Source organism: Melospiza melodia, chromosome 1 (assembly GCF_035770615.1).
Source record: "Melospiza melodia melodia isolate bMelMel2 chromosome 1, bMelMel2.pri, whole genome shotgun sequence".
In the NCBI taxonomy this organism is placed as follows: domain Eukaryota; kingdom Metazoa; phylum Chordata; class Aves; order Passeriformes; family Passerellidae; genus Melospiza; species Melospiza melodia.
The window spans coordinates 50,179,965-50,199,132 of record NC_086194.1 but is presented as its reverse complement, the minus strand read 5'-3'; the positions used below and the strand labels follow the sequence as shown (position 1 = coordinate 50,199,132).

Genomic DNA, 19,168 nt, shown 5'->3' with positions numbered 1-19,168 from the left:
CACAGAGTGGATGGCTGGGAGTAACCCCAGCCCCCCTGCTGCTGGGCTGAGCATTGATGTGCTCTCCAGCCCAGTGAAGGTGTGAGGTACTGCCCACCTTCGCTCAGAGTGGGCCAGTCCTTGATCTCACCAGGTGTCCATCTTCTGACGCACTGCATTTCTCAGAGGAATTTGGTTGTTTTTTGATTGTCATTAGTCAGGAATATATACATGACTGTTTCTGACTCCACAGCTACTTTCTTTGGGTTTTGTTGGGGCTTTTTCATTTGCTTATCTTGCTTTAGTTTGCTCCATTGGCAGGAAATTTTTCTGACTCAATCCAAGGGCCCAGCCAAGCCTCAGGTCAGATTCAACTAAACCTTAAAAGAAATGGCTATGAGCTCCAGTTCCACTCTTTGAGGGCTTGATCTCTTTTGATTATTGATGCCATTGCTTTTTGATAATTAGGTCTAGCATCAAGCTGAGTCTCCACTTACATCTCTGGCTAGTGGGCTGCAGCAGGATTTGGAGTCTTAATGGCAGCTCTCAAACCAAAGTCAGGTATCACAGAATATGCAAACACCAGTCTATTTAATACCCCAACTAACTGGACCTCTAATATCATCACAGCCTACCTTCTGGAACATTTTTAGCCTCTTTAGAATTTCATTAGCATCTGGTTTGGGGCAGTGATGGAGGTATAATACAGAGTTTGATACAGAACACAGAGTTCAGTGAACCTTTGGTCTGACCTGGTAGGGCTGTATTTTTGTTTTTAGTATTCCAAGTCAGGTTGTCAGCTGATTTAGAGCACCTGAGGCTGTTTTGAAAATATAAGAATTCAAGAGCCTAGTTTTGTTCATTGACAGGTTTTACAGAAGCATACAGGTGCCTGAAGTCTAAATTCATTGCTGCTCCTGTAAAATTTAATTTTGTTAGGAACTGAAACAACAAGAGCACATCTGCTTGTTACAGGTGCTTGTCTTTTCACAACTTCCATGTATGTTGGAGATTGGCAGATTGGGTTGGTATTTGGTGTAATTCGATGCAGTCTTTGATAAAAAACAGACTTCTGAAAATATGCAAAGTCTTCTATGCACTGAAAAGTAAAGGGACTTTACTGGGGATCAAAGGATCCCCAGGTGGTTTACAGATGGCATGCAGGGTTTGCTCTACATGGCACTGAACTGCAGTCACAGGAACTGTCCAATAATCTTTTTTTTTGTGCTCTCTGGCAGTTCTGAGTGAATCTGTAGGGATTGTTTGGGAAAGCAGAATGTAAATGACAGAACTGAAATATAATCAAGACCCAAGTGTTTGAAATGTTGTAGCTAAAAGTTGTTATTATTTCACATGTCAGTCTTAAAAAGCTAAGAAACCTGGAAGACCAGGTCCTCTTTCCTGTGAAAAACAAACAAATAAAGAAGACAACAAAAGCCTCCTCCCTCAAAATAAATCAAAACCAAAAAGCCCACAAACAAACAAAAAAAAATTGCAAATCAATGACATTTAAAAACAAAATGTATGAAGTTTAACAAAGACAAGTGCCACATTCTGTATCTGGCATGGCACAACCCTGGGTGTATGAACAAATTGGGGAATGAGAGGCTGGAAAGAAGTGCTGTGGAAAGGGACCTGGGGCTCCTGGTTGATGGCAAGTTGAATGTGAGGGCACAGCATCACCAGCTGGGCAAGGCAGGGGATTGTCCCACTCTGCTCTGCTCTGAGGCAGCCTCACCTCGAGTCCTGGGGCAGTTTTAGGCACCACAATATTAAAAAATATTAAGCAATTAGAGAGCATTTACCATTGCATAAAGTAGGGGATGAGAGATATCACTAAGCATGTGCTGTCTGAGGTGCTCAAAGTCCTTTGCAAGTGATTCTTAAGGCAGTCTGGAAATGGTTCTTCACTACATAAAATAATGATTATAATAAGAACTACTATGCCAACTTTCTTTCCCGAATTCAGGGAGAGCCCAGAGCAGGAGTCCTTAGTGCACTATTTCCTGACCCTTGTTTTTACAAAACTGAGCTAACTTCCTATTCAAATAGACATTTTCCATTCACACTTCACAGCTGTAGAGTAAGACACATGACTTGAAATCACAGCCACCTTCAAAATAGTACAGTTATTCCAAAGAGCACAATAATTCATAATGGTACAATTCATCAAGAACATCCACTGTGGAACATCCCCTCAAAGGGCTTCAACAGCACTGGGATTCTGGACCCTGCTCTTTTAGTCCACTGAATTTTCAGGATAAAGGGCAAGTGACTCCACAGTTTTTATCCCTGTATACCACAGGTAGGTTTGAAAGAATCCTCCCTCTTTGATCTTCAATGCCTGTAAAGTAGCAATCACCAAAGGGAGGATTCCATTTCTCTTCAGGGAAGCTGCTCCTGCTTCCTGCAGGGCCATTGCTTGCCATGGAAACACCCATGACCCTCCAGCCAGTCTGGGCATGAAGCAGATGGCCAAAATGTCTGCAAGTCATCTTACAAAGTAGCATGGGATCTTGGTAATCATCTGTGAGGCTGCAGCTTTTTACTATTCTAAACCCTCCCTCTTTGGGCTTGACATCTGCAGGGCATTCCAGGGGCAGTGGGCCAGGCTGCTACAGAGCTCCAACAGAACAAACGTGGAGCAGAATCCAGCAGTCTGAGATGCTCTCAAATGTTAAGATTCCAAAGAATGAGTTAGCAATCAGAAACGTAGGAGCTTTTAGTCAGGGAGTTCATCTTGCTGCAAAAAAGGGAGCTCAGGCTCCACTGTCAGTCAGAGCAAAGTTCAACATCAAAGTGGGCAAGAAGTAACCTGAAACCATTCCATCTTGTGGAATACTCCTGAAATGAATTCAGTTTCTCCTTCTGGCCCCTAAATGTCACTGAAATGGTGACTTTTCTTTGTTGCTTGTTTTCAGAACTAACGGAGATGGGCGAAGCATTCCTATTCTCAGTTGGAAGCATTAGTGACCAAAGGTTATGTGTACTTTTGTTCCTTCATGTCCTTGTTTCTTCTCAGTGTTCAGATTGACAAACAGGGCATGCTTGTCTGGAGTGTTGTACTCTTGGGTCCTTTCAGAAATGGGTTTGTTTCATTAGCTCTCCAGAAGATTGCAAACTAAGAATGGCTGCTACTGTGATGTCAGCAGAAAGTTGCTGCTGCTGCTGGTGCCATGCTGCTGCCAACAGAATGTTGCTGTGGTGCATGGAAAGCCTGACTGCCCAGAACACCCTTTGGATGCAAGAGGGTTCTCCTGATCCTCTTGGAGGAGATTCCCAGCTTATAGGTTGCCCCTTGGCCCTGGGGGTCCTATATTTTCTCTTTTCAGTGCACAATCTGCAAAACTGCTGCCCAGCATCACTAAAAATGTTCAAGCAAATCTTTGCTGCAGTTAGTAATTTTTTTCCACTGGCCTATTCTTTCTATTTTTGCCCAGACAAAATCTGGCTGGTGACTCACCTAGCAAGTAAGTAGAGTTTTTTTTTCCTAGGTGCATCTGATCAGGCTTTTGTATCAGTGTGTTGTTCATGCTATCCCTTAGTAATTGAGTTGATTTTGAAATGAAAAGGCCATTAAGATACTAGGTCTTCTACTGAAGTGAAGGGAGACGACCAACCGATTGATGAGCGTCGACTCCGATTTATTGATTCAATCAGTCACTTTTTATAACAGTGTTAATTAAGTTCCTGCATATTGCAAAATTCGAGCTCATGATAGGCTACAGAGAAAACTCTAACTCCTCCTTTTGTTTACAATACTCGTGGTTGTTTATTGAAACCAAAATTAGTGTTCTCACTGTGATATGAAAAGTTCTCAAAACCTTCATATCTGTTTCCAGAGCAGCCAAGGACTCTTATGAGAAGACTGTCTGAGAATCCTGCTGTTTATAAAAACGGTGGCTGAGAACCTAATTATTTACAGAATCAAGCCTGGGAACTTCTGCTTCACAGCTGCCTTTTACTTTTCCATCAGCTGTATACCTTCATGGCCTCTTTCTTTAAGCCATGTTTGAACCAGTCTCTCCACAGTCTTCAGTAAAGCTTGTTTCAACAGCTTCAGCCAAAAAGGGGGTGTCTGTCTCTCATGGGATGTGGGCAGCTTTTGTAATTGAAACTGCAGGGGTTCTTTTCCCTGCATTGGGTTGGCCTTTGGCAGTAGGATCTGTGATTTCCTCAGCTGCTGGTTCAACAAAGACATCTTCCAAACTTCTTCAGACTGGCAGAGCTTCTGAGAAGTCTGTCTAAAGACTCTGCAGTTATTCCAGAACTGAAGGAAAGCAACTTATTTTCTAAATTCTGTGTTTAAAAGATTTTATGGTCTGATTTTACAATGGCTGGAGAAACAGAACAGCCTAGTATATTGTGCTGTTTTCTTGCTTGCTATGTAAAAGAACCATTGCTACTGGAGGGACATCCTGGAAGAAAAATGCTCTTTATTTGGGTTGACTCCTTCTGTGGGATTCCCCACAACAGGCAGTTTTCTAACAACATCTGTTTTATGTTCCCTTGCCCATTACAGGTGAAATTGCACATGGACACAGAAAAGCCCATGCTTCAGTGAGTGGCAAAGCAACCTCTGATGTTCCAAGCATTTCAGAATCATGGAGCAAGCCACGGACTTTGCCTGCTGCAACAGGAGCCAGCCTTGTAGCCTGAAATAAAGTTTTAGTGTATTTGCATCAGCAAAAAAGGGGTCCCTGGCTGTTTTGCAATTTTCTTTTGAAGAGCTATTGAGTAGATCAAAGTCTAGTTTTGCAGACAGGAGGTTGCTTGCTGTTTGTTTTTAGCCATGGTGGAATATATGGCTGACAACAATATGCAGTGCTGTCTAATTAGCTCCCTCTAATTTAGTTTTAGCAACTCAGAATCCCATTTCTACCCAAGTTCATGATTTCTCCTTAGTATAGCTGGATATATTGGTACATATTAATAAGATTGTAAATAATTTGTAACACCCTGTCACTCACACTGCTGTCTGTCCATGGGGAACTACACCAGAATCAGAAGCTGCTTGGGCTCCCTCTGTTTCTAAAGAAGATGATGGTAAGGAAGAAGATAACCAAGCTCCACCTGTTTTTGGACCAGAACCTGAGTCCTGCATCAGTAAGGGCCAGCTTTGGTCAGCATTGTGTTTGGTGTAGTTCAGAGCTGTCTGTTTCTGATCGGGCAGCACTGGTCATTCACGGCTGAAAATTCTGAGGGCTGGAGTCCTCTGTGACAAAGTGCTTCCCCCACTCCCAGCCACGGACACCTGGAAAATCAGCTCTGAACGTTCAAGTTTAGTCATCATTTTCCTGGCTTCTGATAGGAACCATGAGTTTATCTTAGCATTGGATAAGAGGCAAGGTTGTGTCTTTAAATGCTACTGGTGTAGAAGCGAGCTACTTTGTATCTGTGCGGGCTCCCTGTCATCAGCAGAGCCAGCTGTCCAAAGGCACAGCTCACAGAAACTGTCCTGTGGAGGTTCCTGCCCCTCTCCATGGACCATCTAAGTAGCTAAATGAACAGCTTAGACTGCAGCTGTATATTTTACATGACCAAAATTTGATGAGGAGACTCCTGTGTAGTCCTGCCATGTCAAGAGAAGGTTGGCCTCTGAAGGGCTGGAACACAGTTCCTCTAATGAGCACTTCCTAAAGCCTGAAATACTGACGAGAAGTATCTCTGCCAGCCACCTTTCTGACACAAACTGACTTCTTGCCACAGATCCATGCATCCTCTGGAATAGTAGCTGACACTTTACCAGTATCCTCTGAGACAGGCATTCCCACACCTGAGAACTCCAGCACCAGCAGCTTGTACAGGAACACCTGCCAGGAGCAAAAGGGGATAGAGGAGAGTCAAGGGACACTAAGTAGGTCTTCTGCTGTTCTGGTCTGAGAGAGCCATGCTAATGTCCACAGACAGCAAACACTTGCCTTGGTACCTGTTCTTTCCTTCTATCTGTCTTCTCTGAATGTTTCTCCCTTTTCCTGGTTTCCTGTCAAGGTAACTCTTCAAACGACTGTAGAAAACCAGTCATTGTGCAGGCCATCTGTGCTATGGAGCTGCCTGTCTTGTTGTTGTTGTTGTTGCCCAAATAACTACAGCTCACAGCCCCAGAGATGAATTTCTGACCTGTTGGATGGTGGTATCTCCATTTTGAAGTAATCTTTTATTTTGTTCCTTTCGGGGAGCATTGTGAGTGTGGGAGACACTGTGACAAAATATGTTGCTGGAAAAAGTTGCCAAAGGGTAAGTGCAGCCACATTCCTTCTCCAGAACCACAGGCCAGGTGTTTTGCTGGTGTAAGGTCAGGTGTGAAGTCAGACAAGCTCCAAACATGTTCAGAAGGGGGTTTAGATCCTTCTGTCTCTCAGTACTGACCAGAATTTATAACTCTGATCAGAAGGTGTCATCAAAGAACTTCATTGCCTTCAGCAAGGAGCAGGACCTGGAAGATCTCCTGTCCTTCTAGCTCCTGGCACCTCTTTACCTACTTTCTTCAGAGAAATATTTTTTTTTCTCAAAACAATAGGGCCCTAGATAGATTCAAATAAGAGATCTGAGAACAGAGCAATAAGAGTTCCTGAGGACTCAGCAAGGCAACATGGAAAAAGAATGAAAGATATTACTTTCCAGTTTTTGTAGATGTACTCCATGCCCTACCCCAGGCCCCACATAGGTTTGGAACTAAAATAAATCCAGTGTGTGCATCTGAGATTTGTACTAGACATTCATGTTGCACCTAAATTTTCTTTTGGACTCGTTACATGGCAGAGGGCTGGTGGGCTGATGTGCTCTTGGCTGAAGGGTAGGTGATGCCAGGTGTTTTATAAACACTCCAGTCAGCAGAGACCTCCTGTTTGGGCTGCCTTTCATTTGTAGGAACTCAGTGGCCTCTCCTTTCCTTGCGCTGTTTCGTTTCTGGGGTTTCAGAATGGTCTATACAGCGACTGCTACTGCCACAGGAGGAGGGGTAAATGTCAATAATCCCAGACTTTGCAGCTCTTGAGTGCCTTTCCCTGTGGTGTGAGCTGTGGCTGGAGCTTTGGGTTTCCAGGAGAAAAATCTTTCTCATAAAGGCTATTCCTACAAATCAGAGACTAGCATCATCTTGCCCAATCCATTTTGAACAGCTCTTTGGGGCTGCAGCTTAAGATTTCTGAAAGCTCTTATCTGTCTGACAACAAATACATCTGATTCTTCCTGGTAGCTTCTAATTCCCTTGGAGTACCATGCTTTGTAACTGTGCTTAGATAGAAATCTACAAGGGGCTCAGGGCGTATCCATAAAATGCCATGGAGTGGATCATTTCTTTTTAAAGCCAGGAAACAGCTGCAAATCTAAACTGTTCAAGAATGTTCTTTAGAGTTGCAAAATCAAAATTCAACAAGTTATGAAGTGGTAGGATTCTGGTTTTTGGGGGATAACCTTAATGATCCTTTTAGGATGGCATTTTATCCATAATGTCTGTCTGTGTTTGCTTTGTTTTGCCATAAAGAAGAGCAACAGTTGCATTTGAAAAAATGAGCTAACTCCATAGAATATTCCTAAAGGATTCCCAGATATTTTGTGATATTTTCACAGGAACAAAACAACTGCTTTGTGCTTGCAAAACGTGTGTGAATGGTAATAGTGGTGATTAACCAAGGCCATTGGAAAAGAATTTAGGCACAGGGTGTTGTTAGAGCTCTAGGGCTGATAGCCTAAGAGACCATTTTTACCAAGCTGACAAGGCAAAATGTCTATGGCCATGTGTCCTAACCAGCACCTGAGCTGGCAGAGGCATGGGCTGTTGTCATGCCAGTGACTAAGCTCTGATGTGTAATCACACAGCAGCTGGGCATAGCTGGGCTCTGTTACTCCAGAAACGCTCACTCCAGGATCATTCTGACAGACTTCTCAGGTTAATGGTTTTCAATGTCATTTTAGGTGGCTGTGAAGCAAGTGAGTCTCCAAAAATGGCCCCTAAAGGAACTAATTGTCAATGAACTCCTAATTGCAAGGGACAATAAGCACCCTAATATTGTTACCTATTTAGACAGGTAAGTAGCTCTGGTATTATTCGTGAATGTTCACTTATGTTCTGCAAGAAAAAGGTTAAAAAAACTTCCTCAGATACTGCTGGAGAATTGAGATTTTTACTTTTATCTATCTATTTGTATACAATATGTGGGAGGAGAGTGAATTTTGTTTGCACTAATCTTTTCTGTCATGCATCGTTGGAAGCCTCTTTTAAAAAACCTATCTGACTGAAACAATAGTCCTTAAGTTCACTGTCTCCATGTGGTTTTGCTGGTTTGGGGTTGGTGTGTGTTTTTCTTTTTTTAAGTTGAAGGTATTTTCTATGAAAAGAAAGGTATGAATGTATTTTTTATGAAAAGTGCTGATAACTCATCATAGAAATTATTTCCCTGTATTTTTCACTTTCTTGCCCTCTAAGACATCTCAGTTTTCATGGATGGGCCTTTCTTATTAGACTGCACAGATTCCAAGTAGTGTATAACTTAGGAGAAATACCTCTTCCTTTTGTTCTGTGTTCATTTACAAGTGCCCTGGAAATAGGAATAAACTGTAGTAGTTTTCATAACTGTTGTGTTTTTCATAAGGTAATTTAGCTATGCACATTCATCTCCAAGCCATTGTTTCCTTCTTTCAGCTACTTTCCAGCCAACTCTGGATAATTATGGAATACATGGATGGAGGACCTTTAAGCAGTGTCACTAAAGAAGTCCATATGGCTGAAGGAGAGATGGCAACCATCTGCTGAGAGGTAAAGGATGCCACTGGTACTTCTGATTGTTTGGGCAGGCTGGTACTTCTCCACAGATGTTAAGAACAGGGGTGATTTCATATTTAAAGCTTTGTTACTGTGTAGCTTTGATGATATGGAGAAGCAGGAGTATCTTAGGTGGAGGACCTGCCAGCACAACTCTTGTGGTACTCTCTTTTAAAAATAAATAATTAATTTTCTCAACTTCGCCTCTTTGAGCATTTGCCTGGAGCCTGTCTGTATTACATTCCTTGCCTGTAAAAGCAAATATGCTGGTGTCAGAATTTTAAACTAACAGCAAACCCTTTTTTGTCACCTGGACAAAGAGAGCCCATGCCCCACAGCAGCAGTCATTCTGTCTGTGTTTGCAGGGGACAGTCTGTAACAACAATTGCCATTTCTCTTTCAAGAGGCAATATGTCTTCACCTAGAAAGATACTGCTCTACTTTAATTAATCTTTATCCTCCTGTTTGTTTTTTATCTGCCAGTGCCTGCAAGCACTAAGTTCCCTTTACTACAACCTCGTGATTCATAGAGATGTAAAAAGTGAAACATTGTTCTTGGAATGGATGGATCTGTCAAACAGGGTAGGTATTCTTGGTCAGGCACAGCATTTCCTGGGCTGTGGGATGTGGGGCTGCTTAAGACTGACCATCACTTCTCCAAGGGCAGTGCCTATGGGAGTGCATGGACCACTGCTGCAAGCCCAGAGTGCTGCTGCCCTGTGCAGAGAGGGCTTGAGAGAAACAACGTGTCAGGAATGGCTTTGGTTTGGGTGTGACCCTTCCAGAGGGTGACACTTACCGTCTTAAACTTCAAGCAAATAAAAGCCACTGAGTGAAACATGGAAGTTTCTATAAGTGATTCCAAATGGCCTCAGTGACAGCCTTGAGGAATCAGTGTGGCCACTTTTCCAGCTAGATTCAACTCCACATTCTCAGACCCAGAGTGGGAAATTCTTTAACTTGGTTTTCAATTCAAGCTGGCTTTATCAACACTGGCTTTCCTCCTTAGTTGATTTTGGCCTCTGTGCTCAGATGACTTCTGAGCAGAGCAAGTGGAGTTTAGTGTTAGGGAAAGCTCACTGCATGGCACCAGAGTATGTGAATAAGGACACATATGGGACCAAAGCAGATATTTGGTTCCTTGGTGTTGTGGTGATAAAAAAGCTACAAGGAGAACCACCTTACTCTAAGGAAATTCCTCTCAAGGTTGGGTGCAAATACTAGCAGATGCCACTGTCTCTCTAATCTGTCCCATGCTCTGTCTCCCAAGAGACAAAATCCCATTCACATCAGCTTGGACTAGTTCAACCAAGGCCCATCCACCAAAAGCTGTCCTTGGAGCACATCAGCATGTGGTGTAGCTTTGGCTACATCAATGCAGCCAAACCTCACAAGAGGAGTGACATGCTCCCACTGAAAAATGTCCCATTTTGGCCTTCAGTGATGCTTCAAATTTCTCATGCACTCTTTGAATTCTTCTTGAGCTGTGTCTCAGAATGAGAAGAAATATTCGGTGGCAAGTTTCTCAAACTGGGGAGTTTGAATGAAAAGCATTTCAATTGTCTGCAGGCACAGAACCCTTTTCAGTCTTGCACAGTGCCAATTACTTACCCGAGCCTTTCAGGAAGTGCCTCTGGTTCTAGGAATGCCTCAATTATTCATTACCAAATCCTTTTCTAAAAGCATGTTTTAGCAGAGAGATTAGCTTCATTAATGCATTCACTGGAGTATCAAAATTAGCAGAGAATTACCACAGGGATATTACCTAGAGAGTTACTATATTTCTTTTTTTGATTAGACCATTAAAAGTTTTTCTTTGACCACGGAAGTGAAACTGATTGAGAATTTGAAGCCGGATGAAAGACAGAGTTGCAGGTATCTCCTGTCTGCCTGAGCAGCCATTTCTATCATAAAATATTTGTGGACATAACAGAATGTATCTGTGTTGAACAGAGGTTCCAAATGTTTCTGTTCCTTTAAGCAAGGAATAAGTTGATGGATTTCCTTTTTGACATCTGGTTACCATTTTTATCGGGAAGAGAGCAAAAAGTTTGACTTTTTTTTTAATGGAAGGTCTTTATGCTTTAAAGACCAATGAGCACTGCAGAGATGAATTGTAAGTAACAATGCTTGGAAATAATGTGGTTAGACCAAATTAACTCTTTAAAATAGCCTGCAAAGCCCGCAAAGTCAATCCTCAGGGCAGCAAAATGTGCTTTTGGCTGATAGCTCCTACTAACTTCATCAGCCCATGAAATCAGCTGTCCAGGCAAGATCATTTGCATGTTGGAATAGCTGTGGCTGCTATTTTGTGGGTCTTTTTGTTGGTGCAGAAAAATCATCTCTAACCCCCTTATGGGGAAGAAACTGCCACTGGAGGCCAGAGCTTGAAAAATGGGGTCTGTGTGAGCAGTTAGGGATATGAAGGAAAGAGATGGAATCTTGGTGTTTCTTTTTTCTCTAGGCTCTTGATCTCAGAGCTGAAAGGGATACCAAGGCTGGAGCATACTGAGCAGCTGTCTGCTGTGTTCCAGGACTTTCTGACCTGCTGCTTGCAGACTGATGAGGACACTCCATGGTCTGCTGAGCGGCTCCTGCAGGTACAACACGAGGCAGCTGCCCAATGTACCAAGGGAAACATTGGTTTTCCCATCAGATAAAATCAAAGGCATCAGATGAACTTCCCCTCATATTAATGCCCAGTCGGGGTGGTTTTCAAGAGAAAACTGAGTAGGATCATAGAATGGTTTGGGTTGGAAGAGACCTTTAAATGTCATGTAGTCCAACTTCCCCACTATGAGTGGGGATATCTGGAAGTAGATTAGGTTGTCTGACCTGACCTTGAATGTTTCCAGGGATGGAGTACCTGGGACCTCTCTGGATAACCTGTTTCAGTGTTTCCCCATACTCCTCTTAAGTAGTTTCTTCCTCACACTTAATATGAATGGACCCTCTTATGATTTGAAAGCATTTCCCCTTTTTCATAGGCCCTGATAAAAAACCCATCCTCATCTTTCTTAGAACCCCCTTGAAGACAGTAAGGCCTCCCCAGGGCCTTCTCCAGGCTAAACATTCCCAAGTATTGGAGCCTTTCCTCACAGGAGAAGTGTTCCATCCTTTGATCATTTCTGTGGCCCCTGTTCTGTGTTTTGGTTGCATGTTCAGTATTCCCTGGAAGCAAAAGAACTGCAGTGGGATGATCCCAGCTGTGGAGGCCTGAAATGGTGCTGGTGGTGAAGGAACCCAATGAAGCCATCCCAGCCAAGCAGTCCAAGACTTGGCTGTGGGAAGGAAGGGGTTGTTGGGGGGCTCCCTTTGAGCATTAGGTCTCAACTTGTCCCTCCTATCCCACTCTCAGAGGTTTCTGACACCAAAACAGGGACAACTGAGCGGGGCTTGTCACAGCCCTTTTTGCTGCCTGGCACAGTTGATGAGTAGATGAGAACTGCTGCAGGGTTGCTGCCAGGTTTTGTGACAGATTGGGAGCTGCAGAATGTGCCACTTGGCTGTGGTGCCAGCCAGCATAGGAGGTGCCAGGGGATGCAAAGGTGGATGCTGTTCTCCCTGCAAGTCAGAGCTGAGTCTATCAGTGCTCCAACACTTATCTCCCTGCTCTTGGTGCTGAAAACCTATGTGGTCTTCAGATGAACACATGGGCCCAGATCCTACTGGGATAAATATTTCTTAGCTGTTCTCTAGTTTCTTGAAGGACAGCTTGTGCTCCTCACCTCTTTTGAGAACTAAAATAGCCCATGCCTACAAGAAAGAGGATCCCTAAGTGAATATTTTGTGTTTCCTGAAAGTGGAAAATTCCTGGACTGCAAGCAGCCTTCCCAGAGTCTTGTCAGGGCAAATTTTGCATCAAGCTAGAGACACCTTGATAAATGGATTAATAGAATTATGGGCCAAGTATTCCAGTTGGCCCATAATTCTATTAATTATGGCCATGGTACTGGACATGTGTTAGCAAGGTGCATGAAGATGGACGTGCAGATTGTCCCTTCAGATCTATTTCTGCATCCTTCTGATATCTTGAGGAATAGTACTTGAGCCAATGAGAAAATAATTTTGGAAAGTTGTGGTTAATTTGTTTTCTTTTCCTTTGGGCAGCATCCATTTTTACTCTCAGCCAAGTCTCTCTCCACTTTCTCATCCCTCTGATCACTGTGGCCAGGCAGATGAGGGAGGACAGGAGATGTGACAGTGATGGAACTGCTTTGTCCAGTGCCAGCAATGGGTGGCTCTCAGAATAAAAACTGTTTAAAACCTCAATTCATTGGAAGATACCCTTCCTTCTCATCCTGTGATAAAGTTGTACATTCACTTTTTAATTGTCACTTGTTTCTTAAAGATGTAAAGTCCCATTTGGGGGGTGGGGGGGTTGGTATGGCTTCAGATTGGAGAAGGGTCTCTTTCTTTCCTAAACTCAAGACTGCACTGCTTATGGAATACAGCCAACTGGATGGTTTTTTTTCCAGTCATGGTCCTCCTAGATAAAGAAGACAGCACATTTGCATTTCCAACCAGACACAGATGAAGAGTGTGGCAGAAAAAATATCATGTGGAGATGCAGGCTTTTAGCTGTAGCTCTGGAGGGTTTCGGCTCTCAGCTATTGGGTTTGTACAACTAATATCAATGTCTTTGCCTGGGTAAGAGTCTTACTCAGGTGAAAAAGCAGCAAGATCCATCAGTGCACTCTGAAAGGGCCCCCATCTGATGCAAAGCTGTCAATGGGAACATGAGAAAGCTGTCAACAGAAATGTGAGGTGGGAGTGGGCCCAGCCACGGCCAGCTCTGAGCCCCAGCAGAGCACAGAGCAGCCTCAGCATTGGCAGCCTGGAAGAAGGAGTTTGTAGCAGCAAGCAGCAGCAGAGCAGCTCTGAATGCTTGCCTCTTCCTGGGACCAGATCAGTTACCCTGTATCAGAACCAAACTGGCCATGGGCTGCTCCCAAGGGGAATCATAGCCATGCCATGGACTGTGCAGCCTGGTGGGATTGGACATCTTGGGTCTGTGCAGGTGTAGAGAAGAGCCAAAGAGAGGGGACTGGTGGTGTCACGGCTGAGGAGGCTGCTCTCAATTAATATTTGCAGCTAAAAATTAATTAACTGTCCTGGATTGCCTGGAAAGCACAACAGGCCTGATTTGTCAGATGGCTGCTGAGGTGAGCCACTCTGGTGTCCTGAGCAGGGGATCCCCAGGGGAAGCTGAGAGATCTGCCAGGAGCCTGCAGCTGGCACAACAGTGGCTGACAGGACTTGGGTGTTTCAGGAGAAAGGGGGGCCAAATGTCCATCCCCCAACCCCAAAAGGAGCTCCTGGGGAGCTCCAGCATGCAGGGCAGGAAAACAGGCTGTGGCACATCAGATCCCGCAGAAGTGTGTGCCCTCTGAAGCTCTGCCAGCTCTGCCAGGGAGCAGCAGCTGGGGAGAAAGCCAGAGCCTCTCCAAGCTCTGCACCCCTCGGGACTGATGAAGCTGAGCCTGGGAACTCCTCCCCCTAGTGCCAGAGCTGCACTCTGGGAGGAGATGAGTAAATATACACTATACACAGGTGTATATCTATACCTTTAGTTTTTAATCTGACCACCTAGAGCAGTATAAATTAGAGGGGTTTTCTTCCAAGCTCAGTGCTCACAACCCATCCTTGTGGCCAAATCCAAACTCTTTCTCAACTGTTCAGTGTTTGGAAAGTTGGCATGGGCTGATCCATGTTTGTGCTGGATGTTGTAATTTCCTGAGCTGTTGGGAGTTTTCAAGCTTATTTTCTTCCTTTAGTTCTCCCCCTTTCTGAACAGAAGGGACAATAATTAAAGACTCTTTGATTTCCAGAATTGGAAATTCCATTATTCTTGTAGCCTGAAGAGGAGCTGCCATCTTCCAGGGAAGGAAAACAGGGAGATAGAGTTAAGAGGTGAAAGAATACCCCTCTTTTCTTTGCAGGATGTTTGAGACGTATGAAAGTTGTTCCTCTTTCTGCTAGAAACTTGCTGCTTTTGACTTGAAACAGATTTAAACTTCCACCTGAGTGATGCTGAGGGCAGTAGGAAGATCACCCCTCACAGCCTAAAAGTCTTATTGAAACCTCAACCTTCAGAAGGAAACTCTGGCAAAGTCACAGTGGGCAACATTTCATAAAGGTCAAAATTACACTTCTGGGTTTAACAGCATTTATGGAGTTAAGGGAATTAAGAATGGAGGGGTTTTTTTTCTAACTTCCAGGGTGTTTGACAAACAAGAGGCAGGAACATGTACATGAGAAGCCATGGCCTGTCAGAGGAAGGGTCTCTCCCAGGGATTAAAGCTTAATTTGGGGGTTTACTGGGGGTAGAAAGAGTTTGATAGGGATACTCATGAGATTGCTTCTCTACTTAGTTTATTAGCAAGAGTTATTGATTTGTAAATAGAAGAGTTTAGGGGTTGCTATGTTTGGTCTTTTTACCTCCATTAAATAATGAAATTTAAAAATGTCACATTCAAAGCAGACAGAAATTCAGAAAAGTAGAACTTACCAATTGGATTAGAAATAAAGGAATTAAAATGCCTGGGTTGTCTTCTCACTTCCAGGATGACTGCCACAATGAGAGGAAGGAACATTTCTGTGAGAAGCCAGCACCTGCAGGACAAGGAAATGTCTTTTGCCAAGACTTAAAGAAGAATTTTGGGGCTAACAGAACTTAAAAGATGGAACAGAAAAATGAATGAGCTTTACTATCTGTTTTTGTCATAAGCTTATAGCCATGTGTCACATTCCAGATGTCACCTGCCCTGTTTTTTAATGTTTATTTTCTTTTTTCTACTTAATTTATGCAAGTGTGTTTTGAATAATGGATGTAAGAGGGTTTGGGTTGGTTATGTTTTATAATATGTTTTATTATATGGTTTACTATGGTTTTTATTTATTAAGTTTCATAATGTGGTTTTTGTTAGTTAAACCCAAATTTGTTTGCTTCCTTCATGTTCCAAATGCAGCATTGATTTGGAAAAAACCCAGGCACTCATTTTCTTCCCTCTGGAATGAACCCAGCCTCTTGCTCGGTGGGTAGGGAGTATGAAGATGGATCTTTCTTCCTCCAGCCTGTGGGATTTTGTCATTTATTCCTAAGACTTGAAACTGCAAACCCTTGAAACATAAGCTTGAAACTGCAAACCCTTCAAGCCTGGGGACTGAGCCAGATTTAACTTGCTGTTGTATGGAAGCTCCTTTGCTTTCCAGTCCAAATGTAAACATTTCCTTCATTTTGCTATTTCAAATCCTTTTGCCGTGGGGTTCCCTGGGGGTGGATGCCAGGGTGTTGCCTTGTTTATTTTACCAGCCTGTGCTGCTCCCTGTACTCCCTGTGTGCTGCAGCCCCTGCTTCTGTGGCTCCCCTCGCTCCTGGGAGTCTGACTAGCAGCACAGGGCACTCAGGTTTCAGGCTCCAAAGACAAGCAGCAGGTTTTACTCCAGTAAATCAGAATGAGTCAGCCCCAGATCTCACTGTATCATCCGTGGTCTCCTGCCTGTACTTGTTGGAAATGAGATGACTTTCCTAATTATTTGTTTTAATTAACTTATTGATTGATTGTTTTAAAAACTATAAGTAGTGTATTAGTCTTTAGCAGTGTAATTCTCCATTTTAGCCAGCATGTACCTAAGTTTTTTTCCTACTGACTGCTATTGTTAGAGTGTGATTATTCGATCCCCAAAAATTTTAAGCTATGATGAACTAACCCTGATAAGCTTCAATGAAAAAAGCCCTTGGGAGTTAAAAGCTGGACATCTGGAATCCAGAATTTATAGCCTGCCAAGGACACGTAGAAGTAACCAGAAGATAAAGAAGAGACTAACAAAGGTGATTCAACATGTTCTGGAGACCGCTGTCAGGGAAAAAGATAATAAGAAAACTAAAATATGTAGATTAATTAGCATGAAAAGTGAGAAATCAATAACCAATAGAAGATAAAATAATAATTGATGCAAAAATTTGTGAAATTTAGAACCAATGAATATTAACTTCTTTGCTAAAGATGTAGAAATAAGTGAAAAGTTTTGCAAGTCATGTGTATCTCTGTGGAGCACCCCAGCCTGGAATAAACTAATGCCTACTCCCTAAGAGTACAAAAACAGTGCCAGAGAGTTTCATTTACGCTGATGCTTTTGGCAACATACTGGCAAGTCAGTGGGAATCAGCTGGCAGCAAAACTCCAGAAGGTGTCAGTGAGTTTCAGCAGTGACTGTGGGAACAGGACTGCAGGCACTCAGTGGGAATGGTGGCGAAGTGAGCAACATCCACACGCACACACACAAACCAGACTAAGGGCTCTCCCTCCTCCCGGGGCTCCTCCCGTGCTGTGTAAGCTCCCAGCTGCATCTTTGTTACCCAGGAAGGTTTAAAATGGGACTCAGAGCCATGTGCCAGGAAAAACAGGAGAATCATCCCTATTCCCTGCAAAGACAAAATGCAGAGTCCAGGCTGGCAGAGCTGACACCAAAGGCTGGCAACAAACCAAGGTTCACAGCCTGGCTGGGGACACCTTGGTGCTCAGCCCTCCTGTGGAAAGGATTCAAACACCAGTGACCTTTGATGTTTTATTTTGGGTTGGTTTTGACTTTTGGTGTTTGTCTTCCTACAGGAAAGAGGATCTGGGGTTCCAGGTTTCTCAGTCATTCAAGCCTGAAGTATGAAATAACAACAACTACTTAGATACATTACATTACATTACATTACATTACAACACACTACTTAGATACAACATTTCCAGCACTTGCACCTGCAGGGCTCAGATGGGCAGGCTCAGCTCAGTAATTCATGAGACCCCCTGCTATAAGGGTAGCCACTGCAATGAAGAATTGTGGAGAAGTTCCCCAGCCTCCATCCTGTGGCTGCCTCTGCTGAGAAATGTAGACAAATAGTTTTCTTCATGGTTGATCATTAGGTCACACACCTACAAAAGCACTGATACTCAGCCTAAGAAAGCAAAGGGACAGAGAACGGTTCATACTAGATCCGGAAAGCACAGGCTCAAATGTCATCTAAAGGAAAGGTAAATACTGGAATTCTCAGGGGCTTGAGTTTTTGGGTTTTTTTGGTTATTTTATGGGGTGTAGAGTTTTGTTTTATTTTTAGTTACCTGTGACTTCTCAATTAAAAAATAAAAAAGAACAGTCAAAGATCTGGGCCTTCACTATTTGTGTAGTTTGGAAGGCATGTTAGCATTTTAAATGGCTCTACACGAGCGTTTTCCAAGCTGGAGGGTTCTCCAGCCCCAAGATCACCACTGGTCACTGCATGAGTCCACCAAGAGCAGCAGAGAGAGAGCAGCTGGTCCAACTCTGATTGTGAAATCTGGGAGGTTGCTTATTGTCATAATGCAAATAATCTCTATGTGCCAGACTGAAAGAACAATTCTAAAGAATTGCTTGATTAGATTAGGAACTTTCAAATTCTTTGGATCTACAGCCACCGCTTTTCCCACTTACTAAAGATTAATAATTAATGAATGTAGCTGGACATCAGAAAATGTCCCAAAGCACTGCACAGAACCAGTAGAGGATACACTGTTGGCATTCTATAGCTCTATAGCTAACATTTGAAGTATACTTTTCAGGCAAGTATCCAAAAAAAATGCAAAACCACTTCCCTTATAGACCTTCCACATTATTTTTCCCCAAACATCGAGCAGAAACAAGAGGCAGAATTGGTGCTTACAATTCTGCAACACCTTCTAACACCGTATCTAAAACTCCAGTTTCAAGGGAAATAATGCCCAGAATTGTAGGAGTATTCCAACAGTGCACTTATTGCTTGTCATCACAATATGAATGTATGAACCCATATAACAGGTTTTGCAGAGAAACACACACCAAAAAAATTGAAGGGTACAAGAGATTGATTTAGAACATGGGAAAAATGTGTATTTTATGATTGGCTTTTGGCAAATATTAAAATGAATATTATATGTGTTATGTTAGAAAGTTAGGCTGTATTAATTTTCTTGAATAGTGTGTTAAATATAGTTTTAGGTTATAAAAAATGTTAAAATAGAAACTATACTATGTAGGATATTTTTTTAAAGAAAGGACTCGCAGCGAGATAGCAGGACATCTAAATCTTTCAGAGAAAGAGAATTTATTGCCCTCTTATCAGAAGAAACAAACTTATTCCTGTCTTGCTCTGCCCTGAAGATGCCATTAGGATTCAGAGGAAGAAGTTGACATTTACCATACAGAATCCTGTATTCGAATGGAATTTATGCATCATGTATGACATGTATGAATATGCAACAGGCTATTGTTTTTAAGGGTTAATCCTTTGTTAACGTGTGTCCTATTTCAGGCTCGTGCTGCCCAGAAACAGGTACCCGGACGTCTGTAACTCTTTGTTTCTATTGTCTCATATCGTCCTAATCCAGATTGTCCAAAATTTTTATTACTCTAACTATA

The 19,168-nt window shown here is 42.9% G+C and overlaps 1 pseudogene; it reads left to right on the top strand.

Moving 5' to 3' along the window:
- The first annotated feature begins 6,901 nt into the window (after positions 1–6,901).
- Positions 6,902–9,967, top strand: LOC134427675 (serine/threonine-protein kinase PAK 1-like; annotated as a pseudogene).
- Positions 9,968–19,168: the final 9,201 nt, after the last annotated feature.